General features: G+C 34.1%; 1 pseudogene; it reads right to left on the bottom strand.

Annotated features, from left to right (window-relative positions):
• Positions 1-541: 541 nt before the first annotated feature.
• On the bottom strand, positions 542-17,393 carry LOC131050456 (ABC transporter G family member 35-like; annotated as a pseudogene).
• Between the last annotated feature and the right edge of the window lie 8,030 nt (positions 17,394-25,423).

Genomic DNA, 25,423 nt, shown 5'->3' with positions numbered 1-25,423 from the left:
AGCTAACCTCCATAATTAATTATGTATTTGGCTATAAATATAATAGATTGAGCCTGTATTCAGCAGAGTTCCTTTGTGAGTTTCTCTTCTAATCTATGTTTTTAATAGAAGCCTTACTTAGTATTTATAATATTGTCTACGATTTCTCTCTGAATTCTGTCTTTGGATTTATATACATAGAAAACGTTATTACAAGCCTAAGGCAAATTACAGTAGTGTGGAATACTAAGAAAAAAATAGCACATCTCTCAACCATTCCATGTTAATATCCTTAACATCAAACATAGAAGCATATTAAAGAATGTGTCTCTATTTTAATGCCCTTAACATCTATTAGAAATATACATCCATTCAAGATCACCTTCATGTGATTTGCCGCAACAATTTGATGAGATCTGGCAAATTTTTGATGGTGAACCACGTCCCAGCGGCCAGCACTTAGTTTTGTGCTAAAAATCAATGAACAAACCTGCTTAAATAGTGATATCATGTGGTTAGGGTATCACGATAGGTTGGTGGATAGTAAATGTGTTTCTTTGGTGATTTTTTCACTTTTTTTTTTTGGTGATTTAAACATTTAAAAATTGTTGACAATTGTAGACGATTAATTGGGGAAAAAATCATTTCGGCTGAATATTTTTTTAAAAATTGTGAGAATTGGGATTTTTTGAGGATTTACGCATCTCTGAATTCATAATAATTAGTATCAGAAAACTGTTTGCAGGATCAAAACAATCGGATGTATTTAACCTTCACTGTGATGGCAAGAAAATATATACAGCTACTACATAATGATATATCCTGTTTCGGTTCCAAAATAAAAAATTGTATTGCTCCCTGAAATGACTCTGGTAGGCCATTGTTTTATCAGCAGGAGGAAGAACTATTGTTCAACCGTTACAATTACTTTCCAGGTAAAAACTCAAGTAAAATTGTAGATCAATGGCTCACCTTTTCTGGAAATTCAATACCTTGATGCATATACTAAACATAATTGCAAAGAAAACTCCAAAACCAATGAGAACTACAGCAACCGAGCCTATAAAATCTCTGTGGTATCCAAAGTATTCCTCCACATATTTATTCAATGGAATGCTCTGTTGCCCATTTACCATAATTGGGTTAGTGATGTCTCCATACTGTGTTATAATGAGTCCGTAAATTGTCCAAGCAACTGGACAGATCCAGTAGTACCAAAGCCACCATTTTGGGATTTTCTACATCACAATTTACAACATAAAAAGTTAACAATCACCTATATATTTCATATCAAACAAATTGTCGTTGTTGGATTATAAAAAAAATCAAATCGGCAATTAGTTCAGTCACTTTTCCCCTCTAAGACTCCAAATGAAATAAAAAATTCATCAATTGCTTACTGGTTTTGGAATAAAGAATCCTGAAAAGAGATTGAATAAGGCATAGAAGGACCCTGCTATTATTGCAGCCATCTGCTCATTCGGTGTTATTGAAATTATCATCATCCCATAATATGTAAAATAGAGGAATGTTGAGAAATAAATGAAGAAGAACCAAGTGAATTTACTGGCTGTCCATTGGAAACCTATCATACTGTAGACAATAAGAACATAGAGAACCGTTTGGGATAATATGTAGGGGATCTCTATAGCTACCTGTTCAAAAAGAAAAAGTATTTAATTCACTAGATGTTGTAGGTTGAAAACTGTGTACATCTATATTATTTTTTGAGATTGCTTGCAAACGTCTAACATAGAACCAAACAAAATCTGTAGATGTCCACATATAACGAAAGTAGATCATGGGGATCCAAGAGTACATCAAGTTGAACAGAAAGTCAGGAATGAAATTAATAAGCTAGAAAAAACTTCTCATTAGCTGGCACCCATTGTGGCTTATAGCTTGCATAAAAAATTAAACCTAGGAATATTGACTTGCCTGTGCCAAGGCATAGGGAATTGCAGAGTACATTCCTGCAGCTCGTTCTCTATAGAACACTGTTCTCTTAACTGCAACCACAGGCTGCACTGTTGAAGCATTGTTAACTCCTAAGAACATCACAGCCCCATAAATACCTCCAATGATAACAAAGAGATCTGTGCCATTATCCCTGATATGAATTCATGAAACTTGTTAGTATTTTTCCATGTGAAAAGTGAAATTGACTCAAAGTTATAAAAATCACATCAAAATAAAGGACACGTTGATAACCTATTCAAACCACATTGTAGGTAAGGCATACATTTAACTGTTCTTGGTCAGCATGAGTATGATTAAAAACTTACAATTTTTTCTCATAGTCCCAAAATATAGTTCCAAATACCAAAGCAGTGAGCAGAGTAACTAAGTATCTGATGCTATTGTAGCCTGGACTTAGCCAATATGTCTTCCACTGCTTCCATAGGCAGAATGTGAATTGATCCCAAAATGATTGCAAATATTGTGTTCGATAGTAAAGATCGTTTGTGTCAGAAACCGGTACACTAAGCTCTTTCACTAATGCTTTGTTTCTTCTGCATTGGTAAAGGTAGCAGTATTTATTAGACTAAGTTGGAAAAGCACATGTTGTGACACCATTACTAGCAGCCTTATGTTGTACTTACTCATAGAGATGTGATTTCTTGTAGTTATTTGCAAAGTCTATTCCCAAGCGAAGTTCAGAGGCAGCAGAGCTAACTTCAAGCATCCATGTAGCTGGATTGTATTTATCTTTTATCTTTGGTACTCCTGGAACAGACTGTGTAGCATATTGATGAGTGCAAATTTGGAAGAAATCATTTAATTCAATTGGAGTGTCAAACATTGTAACTTTCTATAGTTTACACTTCATATAGTACCATTTACTACTATTGTCAACATTGACCGTATGGCCTATCAATTCAATTCAATTTATATTCGTCCTCTGCATTATGAACTTTTCTCTGTCCCTACATGCTAAAATTACCTCAAAATATTCAATTATCTTGTTGGAGTTCTGACCTAGGGGCCCAGCATAAATAATTTGCCCTCCTCTTTTCATTAATAGAAGCTGCACGAGAACTCAATCAGACATCAGTGATTTTATTTTAATGTTGAGAAAAATACCAAAGGATGCAGATATTTAATGGTTTACCTCATCAAACGATTCAAATATGTCAATGCTAGGTTGGTGTATTGTACAGACAATAGTTCTTCCTGTATTAACAATATTACGCACTGTTCACATCACAATTGCTGCTGCTCTGGCATCTAGTCCTGAAGTTGGTTCATCCATGAAAACAACAGATGGATTTGCAACAAGCTCAACAGCAATTGTTAATCGTTTTCTCTGTTCTGTTGATAAACCAGTTACACCAGGTAACCCAAAATGCATCTCTTAAGTTGTCCAACTCCACCAGTTGCATGATCTCTTCCACAAAAGTCTGTAGTTTGATAACTAGCCAAATCAGGGAAATTCATGGAACCTTGCCAGGAGACAGGGCAGAGTAAACAAGAGGAAATTAGAGATTGGACTTACAAGTTTGGTGCTATCATCAAACTCTTTAGGAAGACGAATAAATGCAGAGAATATTAAGGACTCTCTTGTGGTTAGTTGGGGAGAGTGTATATCATTCTGCTCACAATAACCAGAAATTCGAGAAAAAGTTTCTTGCTTTTTGGGAAATCCAGAGATTCTGATTTCCCCTTCAATATGTCCAGTTGTCTTCCTGCCAGCCAATACATCCATTAGTGTTGTCTTTCCAGCCCCACTAACTCCCATCAAAGCTGTAAGAATTCCTGGTCTAAACACTCCAGTCACATCTTGCAACAGCTGAAGTCTTTTATCAGTAACACCTTGTTGTGTTATTTCCTGCAGAAATTTCAAGGCAAATAGTCTGAGTTGGGATGAAATACAAAGTGGCTCTCAAATTAAAGTCAGAATAAAGGGAAGCATGCATTAACATACTATATATTAGCTTCATCTGTACCTGAGGCATGTCAACAAAATACTGGATATTGCTAAAAGACATCGTTAATGGTTTGAATGGAAGAATCATCCCTGGCTTTCGTGAACCAGATGTTGCCGCTTCCAAGTCTGTCTCATCTGCTCCATGGTTGTTGAAGACATGCATTGATTTACTTGCATCCATTTGCACTGTGCATGCAAGCAATGGTATGTAGTTTAGAATCTTTTTAGGATTTAATAATATAGCATGTTTATTTACATCATGGAATGACCGAGTGAGGATCTATTGCCTAAACTACAGCACAATAGAATTTACACGACATTTCTGCATCTTATATTCCTTTTTCACAAATAGGAGTTATGGGATGGAGTAAGGTAAAACAGGATTTTTGAAGCCTGTGTGCCATTTACACCATTTCCATAAGTAGCTTGATTTCTGTTTACACTTTCAGTGCTACAAGTCAATCTCTACAGGAAATGTGTAAATTGTGAATACTCCTAATGTAAATCTTATAAGATACAGATCCTCCTCTTCCCTGTAAAAGATCCCATTTGGAGAGTTCCTGATTCCTGGTGAATAATATTTTTTTCTTATTTCTTTTCTGTTTTTTATAAACTAGTGTGTAGCTGGCAACTTGTGATCTTGAAGATATTGACAATTAATAATGCAGTATTTTTCTTACCCATATCCTTCCCAGAGTCTTTTGACGAGATATGGTCCAAAAATTGTTCTTTGGACTCTGATGATAGCATTTTAGATACTTCCTGTGCCATATTGTCATACTTGGTATCTTGATGTTTTACAATGCTTTCTTTAGACAAGATAGGCTGAGGTTTCCCATGAGCTATACACCAATATGATACTGAGTCAATATGCAGGAATCCACAGATTTTCAAAGTAAAAGGATAAATATAAGAAAAATATAAGCATCAACCTCAAAGATACTCACGATTTATGTATGCAAGGACCACTGTGTATAAGACATTGAAGACCACTGTAAACCCAAGTAAAGCACCAGCCCCTATCCAATACCAGTACTCTCTCTGAAATATTTGGCGGCTTTTGAGCACTTCAAGACCCAAAATTGATGTTCCATTGATGCTCTGCATTGTGCAATCCAATATTGATTCAAAGTAAAAAGTATTCAAGTTGCCTCAAACATTGCTCCATATTGTCTGAAAAATTCACTCGTATGAAATGAAAAGAAAAATCTCCAAGACTTCATCGCACACCATATGGATGACAAAAGCTTAAGCATGCATGGTAATGTTAAAGGCTTACTTTATTCCATCTAGGAGCAAGCATCTCATTTATCATCAGGGCATTCTGGCCATACATCATTGGTGAGGACCAGTAGCCCCATATCCACCACTTAGGAATCTTACCTGCAAAAAAGGAAGACCTTCAAGTTATACTACCAGTCTAAATCATTTTTCAGATAACCTTTGTAACGTCCCCTGCTAGGGTCTGCCATTTTCCCAAAGGTTGACATACATTACTATGCATTATTATGTTTTAATTCATATTACTAAACCAATGAATGTATTATTATTTGTAATACATTCAGTATTTATTATATTTAGACCCATCTTAATTTCTTTCCTAACCGTAATGAAGGATGGGGATTTACTGTCATAGGGTGCTGACACCAATCTACGAGGAGGCTCTCTCAAGGTTTCAGGACTCCGTCCCTACCCAATCTTGGGCTAACCATCACTTGTGAGGATTTATTCACCCCTCCCCTACACACACCAATCTATCCTCTCATAGGCATTAACAAATGAATTAAAGTCTAGGCCATTAATATAATAGTCTTTCATGTAGTATGAATGTATATGAAATTAAGTATGACTGTCATACATATTGCAGTCTATATTAATATTACTATGAAATTCTGCATAAGACCATTATCTGGCTTCATATATTAAGCATACATATTAAGCACATCGCCATGCATACCACCAAGAACAAGGATGTTACTGCCTGTAACTTAATAACAGCTCTGATCTGATCCGATTGATGGTGATGATATTGGATGCTTTTGATTCCTTTCCTTTATATCTCTCCATGTGAGGGAGAGGTCACACCTCTTCATCATGTATGCTCTTTGGCAAGAGACACACCCTTTCACCATTAGCAACCTTTGAAAGAGTGCAGCTCTTCATTATTTCTACAATCAGATTCCCCAACCTTTTACAATCAGATCTACACTTGTTATTGAAATCAGATCTGCACTTCTGATTCCCCAAATTATCTCCCACAAATGAGGTTCTCCTCCCTTTTATATCTCATGTTTGAGGGAGTCATAACTTTTCATTTTATGCCCTTTTGACCATTCGTTAACTTAATTAAATTTTAAATATATTTAATAATATTGTTGGTTGAAAATTTTGTACACTTGGGGGATGTGCAAAATTGTGGTTTCAGCCACAGTGTGCGAGTATGATACTCTCCTAATTTAGGTAAGGCTCTCCCTATCTACAAACTAAACTAATCTAATATGGGTGGGACAACAGTCTTTCTTCTTCTTTCAAGAAAAACTATACTCTTTTCTCTTCACAGAAAAGTAATAGCAATTGAAAATAAATAACAGCAAATACAGAAATGAGATTTTTTTGTAGGATTTTTGGAACATAATGGGAAGCAAAGTTTCCATGAAAGCACAAAGACCTCCATCACTTCCCAAGACGGGAAAACATAAATGAAAGCACAAAGTCTTCAACACTTCTACTGTCCTATCAACCTTCTCAAAATGATTTTTTGCTAACTAAGCACAATATGTAGCAGCTCAAAGTCTATCTACATGATGCACTTCACCTTACATGCATGAGTCTTAAAAATAGAAGCTATCTTCCCACTTAAGCTTTCCACACTAGCTTCAAATATGTTAAGCAGCTCAAAGTCTGCAAGACCAAATCTGAAAACCAAACATATAACTCTAAATACAATTAGCAACTCAAAGTCTACAAGATTGAATTTAAATCCCTCTTGAACAATAGAACAAAACTCACAATCAACTCCAGAAAATGTTGTCACATAACAACTTGAATTGGCACAAAGTCTCAACACAACTTGCTTCTTTTATTGAAAGCAATTTGATTTACATCTAAGCTCAAAGACTTAGAGTGCACATACAAACTGGCTGAATTTTGTTGCATTGCCAAAAGATCCATTACAATAGACCCTCTCAAGTATTTATAGGAGAGGAGCCTTGAGAAAAAGGTGGGAGGATCCTAACTAACTTGAGAAATTCCCCCAACCACCATGACTTATTCCAACTACTAACTAAAACTTATTCAAAATTACAAGTCCTATTCTAAATTTACTTGTAATCAACTTACTTGTAATTACAAGAGTGCAAGTGATAAACTTGCAATTACAAAATTGTTTTTTAAAAGTAAACTTGTCAAAACAAAATTACAAATACACAATTGAAACTATTCTATGTGTTTGAAGACGCAACTCTAATTACATCATCCCTCTGTTTTAAAAATATTCATGCTGCTTCAAGTTGCTAGAACTTGAAGTATTTAGGATTGGTGAAGACATCTCGAACCAGAACGGTAATTTGCATCCTTAATGATCTTTGTGTCTTTTGCCAACAAACTTCAATCTTATCTTCTTGCTTAGGGTACTACTGGCTTTTCAGAAGGGAAGTTCTTTGCAAAGTTGAAGTAAGAAGCCTATCTTTGTCTTGAAAGCATTCTATGTTCTCAATCATTCATATCACTTATCCATCTCCTTGTGTGACTCAATCATGTTGTTGTTATTTCTTTGTATCATCCTCCAATCTTATAATTTGCTTGCAAAATAAGGCCCATGCCTTAATTTATTAATTTGGTAGGTCGTGTGTGCAAACAGGACTGACAAAGGAAGGGATAAATTGATGCAAAAAATGGGCTCACAAGTGAATTTTGGGTTCTGGGAACTGCATTACATGTGTCGAAAAACAAGAGCATTAACTTGCAATTGTGGAGAACAAACATGCAACTTCATATGTGTAATGGGTAACCACAAGTTTGCTCTTGTAATTGGACCATTAAGACTCATTTTCAAGTGTTTTTTGAGTGCATTTTGGATCAATTTCGGGTTCTGGAAGGCTGACTGCAAGTGAAGACACAACTGCAATTTAAAATTCCAACTACAAGTAGACTTTAAATGGGAAAACGAATGGTGTGAAATGAATGGATGAAATGGTGGGAATAGGGATTTTGATATGTGGGAAATGATGGGGATGAAGCTCATGACCATGTACATGTATGAGAAGGAATATTTTCAGCTTGACAACTTGGAAAAAGGGAAAAACTTCAACTTGTAATCAGATTTGTAAATCCCGAAATCAAATGAATGAGTCTCATGGCAATTCTTCAACATATGTAAATTTTGTAAAAAGAAGATTAACTCTTTTTACCAAAGGGGGAAGGTCAACATTACCACAATTACTTGTAATGGGGTTTTGAAAACCCGAATAAAAGTAAATAGGAAAAATGAAAGAGGGGAAATTCTTGCACATTTACAACTTGCATTCAATGAACCTTGCTTGAAGAATACCCTAGACCAAAACAAATGAGCTCGGGAAGAACCGAAATGCTCTATAAATAGATTGAGAAATCACCACGTTGATATTCCTTGGCAGCTAAAAATGGATTTCCTTTCATCCAACTCCACAAAAAACGGCTTGGAAGGAGAGATACGTTTGATGTCAAACACTCTTCAATGAATGATGGATGCAAAACGTGTTGCAAATGTGGCAACAATGGTGGAATATGGGCACCCAAAACGTGGAGCTTACACAACAAAAAACGGAGTCAAAAATCCCCACATTTATGCACAACGTGTTTGCCAAAACCGTTGAATCCCAAAAACGTGGCACCAACCATTAATCTCCAGCAGCATGGCAAGAATGTGGGATGGATTCAAGGGAATAATGACACAAAAATCAGATTTGTGAGAACAAGAATGCAGATCGGGTTTTTTCTCTCCAACTACAAGCAAATGTGCCCTCCAAAGATGCAATCGGGTTTTTAAAACCCCTTTACAAGTTTTAAACTGCATTACTTTTCCTTCACTTGAGCAATTTCGGGTTTGAAAGGAAGAAGAGCAAAAAGAAATAAAAAAACAACTTGTAATAGGGAAATAAAACTCCCATTACAAGTTTAAAATAACACAATTTAAATAATAAAAGACTTGTAATAGGGAAATAAAATCCCTATTACAACTAAAAGGAATAAAAACATAAAAACTTGTAATAGGGAAATAAAATTCCCATTACAAGTAAGACACAAGACATAAAATCACTTTAAAAGACTTGTAATAGGGAAATAAAACCCCTATTACAACTTAAGAGCACAAAGTAGGAACTTTTATGAAAACTTACAACTTCTCATTAAACTTGTAATTTTAAATGCACTTGCAATTTGTTTAAAAAGTTCCTACAACAACTTAGAAGACAAAAAGGGGAAAGGGGAAATAAAAAGCAAGTTACAAGTCTTTATAAAAGTTCACTTGTAATTGCTAGAAAAAACCCCTACAACACTAAAACATAAAGGAAACTCTAAACTTGCAAAGGAAAGAAAATTTTCCACTTGCAGTCCAGAGAATAAAACCTGATTTTGAAAAAAAAACATAGCAAACAAACTCGAAACGCAATAAAATTTGAAATATGAATCGAGAATGGACTGAAGATCAGTCTAGTTCAACAAGGAGCAAATTTTTTGCCTCAGGAAGCGCGCCTTAAGAGTAAAATCTCCAACTTGCAGTGACTGCTCTGAAACCCGAATTTGCATTAAAATCTAGGAAAATGAAGACCAAAACTCACCAAAACTTGGACAATGATGGCAAAGACAACCCCTGATGATTTGACACTAACAAATGTGAGTTTTGTACCTCGTAAAACGTGCCTTGGAGACAAAAACAACACATTTAAACCAAAATTTTGTAAGGGTTGTCACATTTTTGAAAATGAAAAAATGAGGACAACAAATATTCTTTCATATTTTAATTTAATTTTATTATTATTATTTATTATTAAATTCTATTTCAAAGTGGGGACATTACAACGTTGAAGATGCCCTGGGAGCTTCTTTCTAATACTTTAGAGTAAGCCATTGGCATTCACATTGACTAGCTTTTGGTCATTCATCGATGGTATTACATTTAGTTCTTTATGCATTTGAATTCATAATAGAAAACAAACTCGATGACAACCACACCTCGAGGAATAACAAAGCCTCCAAGCATGAAAATAGCCAGCAAGGCAAATACTGCTCCACTATTGGCTACTGCTTTTGTCCTGCAAATTGCTGCTGTTAAACGAAACAGAGAAGCTGACATCTGATTTATAAGAGACAATATGAGGAACTGCCTGAAAAACCTGCATGATTAATGACACTATTAGATTAAGAGAAAGGAGTAGTATGAACTGTGATCTATTCACACCATCACTAGTAATAACCCAACAACCCAGAATTACCAGGGCGGACAACATGTAACATAGTAAATATCTTAAGTGTAGATACATAACAATCATTATAATGGCAACTGCAAAGGAGTACCTGCTGATTTCAGGAGAAAATCCTATTCCATAGTAAGTTACAATAACCCAAGAAAATGCCTCCACAATTGAGATAGGAATACTTAATAATAAGGTTGGGATGGTGAAAGCCCATGCTGGAAACAGGAGAAGATCTCGTTGTTTGAAGAACATAGGTAACCTGGTAATTGTGTATGCCAGTTCTGCAGTCCCATTGAACATGTTGACAAGGAAACTGAAAAACAGAGCTCCGAGATATAAATTCCCATCATCCTCATTTCTTTGATGCATCTGGGTTCTCAGGAATACTGTAGTTGCTACCAGTGCCATGAAAATTATCTGCAATTAAGAGTATTCCTTGTAAGGCTTATTCAAATATGGAGAGTCGGAGACTACTAGGGGCCATTTAAGTTAGTTTTTTAACTTTGACAAATTCTGGGAATCTATTCCATGTAATCCCCTTTTAAATGAAACAGGGAAATGTGGGTATGCAAAAAGGGGAACACTTAAAGTATCTATAAAATCCAAGAAAAAGTATATGTATAGGAAATTAGCATGGGATTAGAAAAAGGACCAGGGGAGTAGATAAGTTCGAACATTCATATAAATGATCTTAGACATTTGTTCATATTTTGTGCATAACATGTCAGACATTGCTAAATTATCCCCATCTTTGAAGCTGTTATTGTGTAGGAAATCTGTCCATATGTTCACACATAAATAATGAAATCTAGTTTTCTTAGATACAAGGAACTTATTGTAAATTAGCATTCATAGGAGATATCAAATGAGTGATTTTCAAGCTATGCTTGTATTGAGAATGGCAAGGTGAGGAAGATTGACAAACCAAATGATTGCATATGATATCATGCTAAAGAAAGCTTACTTGTACAGTCTTGAATACATAGAAGAAGGAATTGCGCCTGAAAAGAAGCCATTCTCTAGCAAAGCATGCCTTGAAGACCTCCATTCTAGGGACAGAGTGTTTGCTCAATACCAAAGCTGCTTTGTGGCTTTTTCTTTTGTCATATGCTGTTGATAATTCGTTTAAAAAATTGGAACCCACACAAAAAGTTTTGAACATATTTGTGAACTCCTTAACAGAGACAAAGTGATATTGTGTTGTCTTGTCTGCCCAATATTGTTGTTGATCTTTCTCCGAAGTTACCTGCAAATAAAATAATGTTACTTTCTCATGGAAAGATTCTGTAGGATTGTACTAAATTTCAAATTGAGACCGCAAAAAGTTTTCAATTGAATGAATAATGAAACATGAAATTTTGCATTATGGTACCAAGCTTATGTAAAATAAAATGCTAAAGAATTGAGTTTTCCATGATTTTTCATTTGTGTTGACTTTCCTTGGACGCTACTGCCCAAGTTTCTGATCTGCTTCGCCCATCAGCAGAAATAAATTGGTTTGACAGGAAAAATGGATCAACAAAACAAATAATAAGCAGTAGAATCCAGACACGCTTATCATGGTTTTTAAACCTTTCCATGGCGACACCATGGATATGGCTTGAAGTAGCTAGCTATTTTTTATTGTGAACTGATTGATTATACAGTTGGCACAGTGCAAATTTTTTGTGATGTTAAAGCACATGTTTTTGGATGTTAATTTCCCAATCCAGGAACAAAAAAGAACATACTTCCTGTAGGAAATCTGCAGGGCTCTTCCTCTCGGGGCATTGGAATCCGCAGCTTTCAAAAAATTCAATTATATGCTCTCTAGGTCCATGATAGACAATTTGCCCTTCCGAAAGGAGTATAATGTCGTCAAACAATTCATATGTTTCAGGTGCAGGTTGAAGCAAAGACATAAGAATTGTTGTGTCCATAAGGGAACAGAATTCCTGCAGACATTTTACAATTTGGTAGGTAGTAGAAGTGTCTAGGCCGGTTGAGATGTCGTCCATGAAAAGAGCTCTTGCTGGTCCAACAATCATCTCCCCTGCATGTTGACAAGAAAAGGCAATTACAGAGTTATACTGAAAAACATCCCAACCGTTAACACATTGATATGTTTTTTCACATACCAGTTGTAACACGCTTCCTTTCTCCACCTGAAACTCCTCTTAGCATTTCATCTCCAATCACTGTATCCGCACAGTTATCAAGACCCAATACCTGTTTTTATGATAAAATTATATTTGAATCCTCTTATAAAATTAACCTTTGCAGGAAATATGCATGAACTTTCCTGATCTTTACTTACTTTGAGCGTGTAATCAGTCTGAAGGCTACTTTCGACACCTTCAATGGCCGTTGCCTGCATGCAGCTTTACAGGAATGAATTATACATAGTATAATTAATTTACCAGAATGCAGGTACCGATAATGGACATGGGTACACTCTACAGATACCACATTTTTAATGAGACTCCAGTATAATATTAAAAAGAACTGCTTTAGAAGTTGAATTTTCCGTTCTTGTTTCTTGGCATCCTCTTTTTTTTCCAACAATCCTAATACCATGATTTTTTTGAATACCCTATCTCTGTAAAAAACGTATCACCTGACTGTATGATTTTCTGAATACCAATTACCTTCTCCATTTTCATTCTATTTTTTTTCATCAGTATTTTATTTTATGGATACATCGAAAAATACAGAATTGCAATGACTTAAAATGTACATAGTATTGATGTTCTTAGTGCTTTGAATGTTCCTTTGATTGTTTACTCTTTATTAGCGTCAAGCTTCATTCATGACAGACCTAAAAAGTTCCTAGGAAACTAAATGTCTTGGCAAAACTAAATATGAGCTAGTTTTTCATACTATTAAGCAGGAAAAACCAAATATTAGCTATTTTTCATCTTCTCAAGCAGGAAAAACTAATTTAGGGATTGGATAATGATAATATAGTAGTTGTTTTTATAAAAAATGATAGTGATTAGATATGCTAAATATGTTGAAGAAGTGTGTTACACTAGAATTGTAATAAGGGGTCTATCAAAAGAAGTTTTGGTCACAATGAGGGCATGTAGTTTAGTGGTAGAACATTCCATCGTGTACATTGGAGATTCTAGGTTCAATAGTCTGGTTGGTCCATTAAAAAATAATATGGTATCAGACTCCAGATTAGTTGCAGCGTTGGAGAAATGAGCGCATTCAAACTATAACCCAAAAAACACTAAAATATTCTAACTCAAAAATCTTTGATTTATCTTTGCTCTGTATTTTCCTTTTTTAAATGTAAATGTTAATACAAAAACATAAAAAAAAAAAAAAAAAATTTAGTTAAAAAAAAACTGTAATGATTAATACCAAAAATATTTAATCCATCTTTACTTATATTTTTAAAATTTAGATGTAAATATAAACCCAAAAATATGTATAAAAAATTCAAAACTACTTTTTTAAAACTTGGGAGGAGATAAGAAAAATAACTCAAAATTAACCCCAGGTTTTTTAAATGTAATTATTAATCTTACTGTGTAAAAGAGTACACGGTCATAGGATATTTAAATCCAAAAAGTATATTGATAGATTTTATGAGCATAAGCAAACTTTGCCCATTGGGATTAGAAGTTTTATTCTCCATTATGAGACCCTCAAAAAATTATCTTTATGTGCACGAAATCAGGTGTGCGAAAAGTTTCTCAAACAAGAAAAATATCTAAGTATCTGAATGTAATGTAGAAAGAAAATAATCGTAATATCAGGCATAAAGCCAATTGGGTAAATTCTAGGAAAGTTGAAAACTACAGTCATATACTATACAGAAAACCTGTACAAGATATGCTAATATTACTGAATATTAGTCCGTTGTGAACTCTTTAATGCGCTTCAAAATCATTGTGTACTGCTAGCACTAATTCGAATCCTACAAATAACAAAAACATTTTTTTGGGGGACAATTAAGGGACTAACCTTCATGAAGAGGTCAACTTCAGCCTCTGGAAAAATCCCAGCTTCCTTCTCTCTTTTGGCAACTTCAGAAAGAAGCTCTTTTTAATGTTTCAATGTTGCAAAGAGTTTGTCAGTAATTTGAATCTCAAACTTTAATCATTTTCATATTTGTATATTTCCGGATACTATCGTAGAAATTTTATATAGATTACATTTCTTACCATATCTACTGCCAGCACCTTGACATCTTGCAGAGAAATCCAGTGTTTCACGAACTGTCATTAATCCGATATGCAAGTCATTCTGACTTATATATGCAGATGTCTTTTGGGGAACAAATTCAGAGAGTTCATGCCCATTGTATGTTATAGATCCTTTCACCTGTCGATACAGAGTAATTTTACGCAAATGATATGCCAAAAATTGAACATTTAACTATTTGCTACAAATATTATATCACGAGTTAAAACCTTCAAGTCCTTTCCGAGTTTGCCAGCCAAAGCTAAAAGCAAAGTGGTCTTCCCAGAGCCTGGCGGACCTAACAACAAAGTCATTCTACAGTTCACATAGAAACAAAATTGAACATTAGCTAGGAATAACGAATAAAGTTAGTTCAACTCATTTCCCTGTATAAATTTATCTCCATACATACCTAGAGGGCTTGATTATACCACTGGCATCTCTGAGGATTTGGATTTTAATTTTCTTTGTTGGTGACAACCCAACGAAACTAAGCAAGGCCTGAAATCCAATGGATAAGATACTTAACATCGTTTTAGATCAACAGATCTAATCAGCTTGATAAAGATACTTTAATGGAATCTAAAAGAGTACTTTCATGTCCCAAAATTAATAGTCTCTAGATTTAAGACTTATAAAGTTCTTATTCTAGTTATTTCTTTAGTTAATGATCCAAACTTCCGAAGTGAATGTGTCATAAAGGGGCAATGGCTCTGTTAAATCAGTATTCCGACCATATTGGATAGAACTAGATTTATAAAAAGAAAAGTAATTCAACTCTAGATCATTTCATCGACTGCATTCAGTTTCCTGAGACCAGGATTTGAGTTCCAGCTCGTATATGGTTTTCTAATATAGTAGGAAGGTCAGTATTAGCTTTGGACGACATCTAGAATCTCAAGTGGAATGCAGCTTGAGAGAAAGTACCGGGGGTGACAAGTGAATCTTTGATGCATCTAAAAAAAATCGTTTTGTGATATGACAAATATCTCAGGGGTAGAGCAGCTACTTGGATAGATTTGATCATTCTGGATTCATGGAAGGATAAGCATCTCAGTAATAGAGAAACGTGATAGAGCATCTAATTGAATAGATTTGATCATTCTGGTTTCATGGAAGGGTAAGCATCTCTGTAATAGAGAAACTCATTGGTAGGATTAGGCAGTCCTGTAACAGGCATCCCTATCCTGTCTATATTTTCCCACATGGTATCAGGACCCAAATTGGGTTGAGAACATTTTGGAACTCAATCTCAAGTGTGAATTGAAGAGAAATATGGAAGGTAATAATTAAAATTTTTAGCTTGAAATAATAAAATGGCAATTAGCTCAACGGTAAAGCAATAGTTGATTTTAGCTATGTTTGTTGACCAAAAAAATGTTAGTATATCAAATTCAGCTATTTGTTGGTTCTTAAATGGATGGCCAGATTCTAAGCTATTTTGTTTATTCTATAGTTTTCTTACCTTCGATGTGAGCATTTCTTATGATCTGAGAGAATTAAGAATTGGAGAAACAATCTAACACACCTCTACGGAATTCCTGACCGAGTTCCAGAGTGTAGGGAGTGCTCTTCCACCAACCAAGCACTGGCCCTCTATTGATAAATTTTCAAAACGAACTTGTACAGTTGGAATCTCAATACCTACTCTGTAAACCGAGAACAAGGTTAACAATATGATGATGAAATTAAGAAAGAGATAAATAGAGTTCCTAGCTTCCTACTTGTACTTTTGGACATGGGTTTTGAACCAAAAGATCAAATTGGAATCTTTAACAAGGTACACTCACATTTCTTGTTATTTAAGTTCCATACATGCGACCTTGTATAAGCTTGATGTAAATGCAGTATGAAGGAAACATATAAAAGAAACCATAATCGAAATACTCACTTATCAATGCGATCTCTTAGTTTTTTCAGGAACTTTTCATTATCTTTATTCACTTTGAAGACACTCTCTATAAACTTTTTCCTTTCCACTAATCCCAACTTCCTAACGTCTACTTTCTTTGTAATTAGTGTGTCGTCTCCTGCTACATCATCAGCATTACCAATTTCAGATCCACTGTGAAGTAGGATGCTTGTCCTCAGCCTATCATATGTGGGCAATCTCTCAATGGCTGCCCATATTAGGTTTTGTTCATCATCATCCACGCTATCTCTTGTTGATTTGATAAAAGCATCTGCAATTCCCCCATTTTTCCTTCTACTTGAACTTGTCCAGCTTACATTTCTAGCTAGTAACTCTTTCAAGGATCCCAAACCTATCTCCAAATCTTCCATAATGCTAACTCTATTTCTATCTCAAATACACACCAAATAAAACCAATTCTACCAGTCTCCTATTATATGCAAATATGCCATGCCTGCTTGTCATTTTACAAGAAAGCCCAGCTGCATTCTCAGACGCCAGCTTTTCTTGGCCCACAAAACATGATTCTCATATCTACCATGAGAAGTACTTCAAGTCTTCAAGCTCTTTGCATTTGGTCCGTCAAGGCTTCCAATACGATATGGATATAATGTTCTATAGGACTCAATATCACTAATAGCTGTGAAGATTGAATATCTTCACCTCAATGATGGATCATATGGTGTTATTTTTCACATCAATCACAAAATTTATTTACACAGTTCACAGATTTTTTTTTCTTTTAAAACTTTGGTGATGCTAAATCATTCCTGGAATATCAAAAGACAAAAGAGTCAACTATAAAGAGTTAAAACTCTGAGTGCAGCAACACCACAATCATGGGAATAGGCCAACCTGGCCCTTTCTACATGTGCATTTCCTGTCATAAAATACATTTCATTTGTTTATTCGATGGGTAAACATATGAGGACCACTTCTTTTGGATTTGTCTGGGTAAATATATAAGGACTACGCACTTGTAAAAAACGGGACAAACTCTGAACATTGAAATGCTCCGAGTGGTTTGAACTTTTGAAAAGTTAACAGGGAATCTAAATCTTAAAACTTAGAACCGTTCATTTATATAAAAAGATGATGGCTGGTTTTGTGCGTTGTCTATAAGCTGGAAACACGATTAACTGCTTACAAAACACGCGCTACAAATTATATGATAATAAATTAAAATTAATTATAACTCAAATTTTAAATAAATCAAAGGAGTTGAGAATAATAATAATATATATTAGATGTATGTTGTGATTGTAGTAGGAGAGATTAGGATTAATTTAATTTCAATGGTTGATAAAAAGGTGTTCATTCGTTTGGTCACAATTTTTAATTTTAGTTTGGGATTGTTTAAAATTGGATGTATTAGAAGCATAATAATGAAAATTGGTTGTCTTCAAAATTTTACGTTAGGACACGATCAAACTGTTTTTAGTTTAGATGATGTGATTTTGTTCTATATGACATAATTCTATTCTTTAAGGAATTTAACTTTTAATAGCTACAAAAGATGTTTCCTTGATGCATATTTGCATAAGGCAAAATTGGGTGGTGTTGAGAAGCATGGTTAGGTTCTAATATAATAATGAGGAAGAGTGAGTGACATTATTGTTTATAGATGGGTACAAATTGATTCATCAATAATAGAGATAGAATAAACAAAGGTGTTGAACAACAATGTAGATACTAGTTGCTAGTTGAACTTGTCAAGGACAAATATGCAAATTTGTTGACATATTTTAATTAAATGCTCTCCATGACAATGCAATGATTAAAATTTACTAAAAATATGACTTTAAAAACACAATTGTAGACACTTAAAGCCTTTGAAGATCTGGGGCCACTTATACCATAAAAATGTGTGCAAAGTGGTGTGAAACAAAAAGGGAAAAGTGTAAGGTTTACACTTTTTTCTTCTACATTTTATCCTTATTTTTTGTGTGTGCAAGTTAACATGAGTATGCATGTCAACATATAAATAACCATGATATACAAAGAATATAACACTTCTAGGTTTTTAGTTACTAAAACAAATATTTACTCCCAACCTTTGAAAACCATGCATGAATTGAAGTTAAATTATTAATAAGATGCCTCCTTGAATTTGTGTTTTATGGTGAAGTGCACACAAATTGAGAGACATGAACAAAAATCGATGACCAAAAATTAACAATGAGCAAAGTATGGCATGTAAATGTAAAATTGAGTGACGAATGTGTACCTATTGGATACTTAATGTGTGCCATTAATGTGTCTTATGGTGAAGTGTGCACAAATTTAGGAGAGACACGAACAAAAATTAATGAATAAAATTTGACAATGGGAGTAGAGAATGACATGTAAATGTAAAACTGAGTGGAGAATGTATACCTATCGGATACTTAATTGTGTGCCATCAATGTGAATGAAATATGCCCCTACATTTTCCCCAATAAGTAAGCACGATGACATAAAAACTACGAGAAGAAATGATACCTTGCCCCTCAAGTGGCAAGATCAAGTAAAAAGAATAAAAAGAACATGTTAGTTAGGTTAGGAAATTGGTTGTAAATGAATCTAGAAATGGAAAAGTGAAACCCAATGCTCATTAATTTCAAATGATGCTATAAAGTACCTTATCAACATGAAATTATAGTTTAGTTTATCTTCAAAATAACTATTCAACTTTTGTTGTACTTAAGTAAAGTAATTAAAAATATTATTACTACATTTGTTGCTTACACCTATGATTACTTGCATTAGTTACATCCCTGCTTAATTCAAAGGTGGCGGTGTTAGACCAAACATGTATGAAAATTTCAAAATTTTCTCTTTTAAATGCTTTGGTAAGGATGTCAGTTGTTTGTTTTGCGATTGGACAATGTTTTAGTTATACGTTACTATCTTTTACATGATGTTTGTAATGGCACTTTTCTCCAAGACTTGAGTAATTGCAACATAATTAATAAATTAAATATTAATGTTAAGATCAATTATAAGATGTGATAAGATTAAATTAGATGTAAATAAATAAAGTGACTATGACATGCAATAATATGATAAGAATTTTAAAGTCAATTGTTAACACAATAAATTGAATAGCATAGCCACATAACTGAACCATATTATCACCAAATCATATATAAAACCTTCTTAATATCTTATAGCATCAAGGTTTTCGATGCCTATCTTAACCTTAAGTACTTGGAATGGTCATTCTCACTCTAAGAAGATTCTGGTGGCCTTGGGTCCTTTATGGCTATAACACTTCACTGAGGAAACCGGTTCTTATGCAAAACCTGGCATGCCTTTACAAATATGAAAAACAAAACCCTTGCCAGGATACTCCCAAGTGTATGATGTAACTCAAGTTGGACAAACACTGCATGCCCCTTCTCACTAATGCTCATAGCCCACCAAGCCACCACCTTCTTCTTCCATAAGTGATCTCAATGCCTCTTCCAAGTCTCACATAAATAACTTATTTAACCTTTTAAGGGGTGGTTTCGAAACCATCACACCATTTCTAAAAGGTCACATTAATTCTTTTAATAAATATAATTATTCCTCCCCTTAAAGAGATTTTTTCATAAATATTATTTATTAATCTTTCTTTTAACCAAAGGATTATAATATCCTTTATTTTTATCTCCCTTTTTAATTCTAATTACATGACAATGTTAGTTACATGGCAATGTTGAATTAAATAAAAGATTGTGTTGATGCACTTGGTTTGATTTGAAGCATTAGTTTTCTTATCATTTTGATTGTAGAAGTGTTGTAAACATGAGAGGCATGGAAGAAATTTCTCTTGTTGCCTTTGAAGATATCACATATTCTAAATCTACTAATGAGAGAGCTATCATTGGTTGCTTCTATAACTTCCAAGAGATGACTATCAATCTTAAGTGCATTAGGAAACCAAAAGTTGATTCCCCTTATTCCAAGTCATTTCTTTAGTTCGAGTCTACATATTTTACTAACTTAGAGTCGTGTGCTTTGGAGTATTTTATTCCATAGTTTTGAATTCCCTTGAGATATTCAAGAAGTCATTCCATTATTCAATAATTTCTTCTAATTTGTTTAATAGATAGTAGGGGATTGCAGCAATAAAGAAATATCTAGTCTCATTATTGTTTACATAGCCGAATAAGTTTGTATTTAATTGTATCTACAAACTTTGTAGTACTCTTTGATCTCATTTTTTTTCCATAGGAATTTTAAGAGGTCTACAACCTGTCATTCTAAATTTGCAATTTTTTTTTACCAATATATAACTATTGAGGGATGAAAATATACTTGGAATTTTAAATTATCTCAATACATTAATAAAAATGAAGGTATCTGCAATGTTGTAAATTGTATCCTCATACAATTTCGCACTCATTTGGGGCTCACTTTGGTGGTTTTCCCTTATGACCATGGTTTATGACTAATTGTGCTCAAGACATGGCCAAATATGGAAGCTCAACACAATTCTATGCTCATTAATTTTGATTCTAGGTCAAAAAGTCAGGATTGTGATGCCTAGTGTCATGGCCTAGTTAAAATGGTCCCAAATTTGAATACTTAACGGTCAGAATGTTGTTAAATGAGAAAGCGCTTCTCAATGTCGACCTTATTCAAAATTTCAACACAAAACATGTGAAGTTGTGTATAAATACAACTTTGACCCCCTCATTTGAACATCTCTCTACAAGCATTCAATTCTTATCACCCCAATTGAGCAACGCAATAAGGTATCTTCAAGGCATTACATGAGAGATATGAAGTTAGCAATCATGATAAAGTTTATGTGTGCCTTCATGAATAAAAGCATGCATTAGCTCCTATCAAGCAACACCAACCTTTCATGAGGCTTTAAGGTATGAAGATCATAGTAATGTATCGTTTGTCAATTCACCATTTCCTTAATGTTTTCAACCTCTATCCTACTAGGGGTAAGCTCTCTTTTCTAATAATCATAGTTGTAGGGGAGGTTAATTCGTACCGTTCGTTTGACTTAGGCAAGCCCCTATACAACACCATTTTTCTCTTTTGTGTGTGCAAGTAACAGGTCTGATAGCGGAAAGTTATAGTGTTGTAGAGTGCAAACTGAGACATAAGTCCAAATTTTGAAGACGCGAAAAGCCTTAGTCTATGTTGATTTGCACATTTGACTGACACTTTTTGGTTGAATTTTGGTGGGAATGATCTATAGGGCATTGTAATCCAGAATTTGAAGTTTTAGGCGACATAATGATCTTTAGGTCTAGGGTGCTTAGCACATCTGACTGACATTTTCAACTCTATATTTCATTGACAGGTTCCTTTGTGTTTTTCATTTCTTGATTTGTGCTTCTAAGTTGGTTTTTTGTTATGCATCTTTCAGTTTATGTTAAATCTTGTCAATTTCCTAGCATTTCATCTAGTTCCCACCTACATTATTTCATATCCGATCATATCTAATCATAAGAGAACAATCAACCACAACACCCCACTCTCCTAAGGGATTGAAGTTGGGCCTAATTGATTATTCTCCAATGAATTTAAGGGGATTGGAAATGATTTGTAGTTTGGATGTTTTGATTAGTGAATACTGATCTCCTCCTTTTCATTTTGGTGAACCCAACATTGCTTGCATAATTTTTTATTTGAATGTTCAGATCTTAGTTTAATTGCATACGATTTTTAGATTTAGAGACTCTAATTTCTAAATTTCATCTTTTATACATGCTTGCATTCATTGATTAATCATCATTTTCTTAGCTTATATTGTTTAAATAGGTGGTTAATTAAACATTTCATTGCTAATAGCAATATATAATCACTTCTTTCATTGCATATCATTTGTTAGTTGCATCCATTATTATTCACAATTATATAAAAAGCATTGAAAGCATAAACCAATCCCCTTTTCCTTTGCCTATAGCCTTCCTTCTTTGTTTCCTACGAGCAATTGTGTTTTATTGGAGGTTGTACTTGTGTATGAGTTTTATAACCCATTGTTCTCAATCCAATATCCTTGTGAAAAGAAGTTATAGACTTATGGCTTCTCATGGTTTAATTACTAAAGGTTTTGAGCCTTGGTTGAATTATTCTCACCAATGAGCTTGGGTAAATCCTCTTCTCTTAATCCAACACCTACTTTGCCATGCTAGTCCTATACACCAATCCTTCTTTGTTCTTGCATGCTCCATGTATATATGTAACCTATGTTGATCATGTTACTCCTGACATTTTAGATCGATAAGATCCCAAGTCTTGGGGGCTTGGTGTTGTCTTATCTCTATAATGTCTTGGTTAAAGAATTTTTATGCTATCATATACTATACCAAGAGTACGAGTATAAGATCATACTCCCGTTAAAGTGGGGGTTGAGTGTAGTGTTGTAAATTGCATCTTCATACAATTTCACACTCATTTGGGGCTTATTTTGGTGGTTTTCCCTTATGCCCCTGATTAATGATTGATTGTGCTTAAGACATGGCAAGCTCTCTTTTCTCATCATCATAGTTATAGTGGAGGTTAATTCCTACCAAGGTTTGACTTAGGCAAGCCCCTACACAACACAACACTTTTGTCCTCTTTTTTGTGTGCAGGTAGCAAATCTAACAACCGAAAGTTATAGAGTTGTAAAGTGAAAACTAAGATAGTTCCAGATTTTGAACAAGCAAAAAACCATGGTCTATTCCGATTTTCACAAGTGGCCAACACTTTTTTGGCTGAATTTTGGAGGGAATGATCTGTAGGGCATCCCGATCCATAATTTGAAGTTTTAGTTGTCAAGAAGACGTTAAGGTCTATGGCGCCTAGCACATCTGATTGACACTTTCAACTCCAATTCCAATGGCAGGTTCCTCTTTGTGTCTCATTTCTTGGTTTGTGCTTTTGAGTTGATTTTTTATTTTGTATCTTTCTGTTAATGTTAAATCTTGTCAATTTCCTAGCATTTCAACTATTTCTTGCATCATTTCATATATAGTCATATCAAATTAAAAGAGAACAATCAACCACAATGCGTACGTCTCCTAAGGGGCTAAAGTTGGGCCTAATTGATTGTTCTCCAATGAATAAGGGGATTAGAAAATATTCCTAGTTTGCATGTTTAGACTAGTGAACACTAATCAATTCCTTTTCATTATCCAAATCAATCATTGTGAAACCTTTTTTCAACTTTGCTTTTATTGTTGTGTATTTTTCATTGTTACTTCTTATGAATAGGTCATCCACATTTGCAATCAAGTATGCGATTGTTCTATCAACTTTCTTGACAAAAAGAGTTACAAATTAAAATTTGAAAAAGACTCAAAATTTATCTTTAGGAGGCACCTAGCGAGCTTTTCATGCCATACTCTTTGGGCTTGTTTCAAACCATCTAGTGATTTTATCGATTTGTACACTTTTTGTTGGTGACATGTTCAAGTGCAAAATCTTTTGCTTGAGTCATGCATATTATTTCTTTGAGATTACCAATTAGAAAAGTAGCCTTGACATTCATTTGATATGGATTTTCCACTTGTGTTGTGTTACCAAAGAAAGTAACTCTTATTAATAGTAGTTCACTTCATTGTAGGTGTGAAGATTTTGATATGAGTGCACATAAACAGAAAGCTCACAAGAGACATTTTCTCAACAAAAGGCTTTGTAGCCCTACTTGGTCCGTTTGCCGCCTTTGGGCTATTATTTAATTTTTGATAGCCTTTGGGTTATTATTTAATTTTTTATGGCCTTTTGGCTATGTAAAGGGTCAAGGCCCTAGTTACACATTTCTTTTTTAATTAAAAAAACAAAAGGCGATTGAGAACATGTTCATAATAAGTCTTTTAAAGGAATATAATGATGGTTCTAGAATAAAGAAGCTAATCTCAACACAATTTTTTTTTTTAGGGAAACTCATGATTTTAGTCTGGTTAGAGCCTAGAGAGACCACCTATGCAAGATCTCTTCCCACTTAAATTGTTGAGGTCACACTGGGGGACCTCAATCCCCAATTTAATAACATTTCACTTGTTCAAACTTGTGAGATCAATGTCCTAGTGAAGATAAATAACTTGCGATCACAACCCAATGAAGGCACATATCCTACGAGCATGTTAGCCCAACGAAGGCCCAAGGCTTGAGAGCTCATTCTTGGTGGTTGCCTCACTAACAAAATGACTTTACCACAACACTACGCCTCAATCAACATCTCTTTACAAAAATATTATTATAATATACTAATCAAATATTATATCTAATAAGAAACCTATATTCTACTATATTAATTCATTATGCCAAGAGGCATCTACAATGACATCAAAATGTTCATTATTTTTAGTCAACATTCTACACTCGCGATGCACAAAAAAATCATAATTATTCAACATTCAATGATAAAAATAATAAAAAGACCACTCAAATCAACATGTAAACATAATATCAATATTTGGGTTTCAATACTACAAGTCATATTAAACCTACATACATGGGATATTCCCACAAATTAGTCCCACATACATATGTTTGATCTTGCATGAAGCAATTCAGTCTTGAGGCTCATAAAATAAAGAAAAGAAAAAATATGAAATTATTTTTAAATTTAGATAAAATTACCAAAAAAAAAAAAAAGTAAAAAGTAAAAATGAACTTAGAAGCATTGAAATCTCATTTCATTTGATATGTGCATGTACTCTATCTACTCAAGTTAAGATATATCCTCTATAATGTACCATGATGATTACTCTTCAAAGCTTGGATATAATATTTCACTAGGACAACAAGGAAATGAAATTTATTTACTTTACTGTGATACCTTGAGCACCTTTAGCCTTGATATTACTACTTGCCTTAAGGTTATTTTTGTCTAAAAAACATTGCACTATTGTACCCTTTTAAAAGAATTTTTTATGTTATGCATTTATTACTACAATTATCTTATCAAAACAATGGTTGTGAGACATATAGGTCTAGGAGGGATTAACACAAATTATCACATGAGACATATGAAGACTCCACTTACTATTAGGCCACTAC

This window comes from Cryptomeria japonica, chromosome 1 (assembly GCF_030272615.1).
Source record: "Cryptomeria japonica chromosome 1, Sugi_1.0, whole genome shotgun sequence".
Lineage (NCBI taxonomy): Eukaryota > Viridiplantae > Streptophyta > Pinopsida > Cupressales > Cupressaceae > Cryptomeria > Cryptomeria japonica.
The sequence above is the reverse complement of the archived record's forward strand: the minus strand, read 5'-3'. Positions and strand labels throughout refer to the sequence as shown.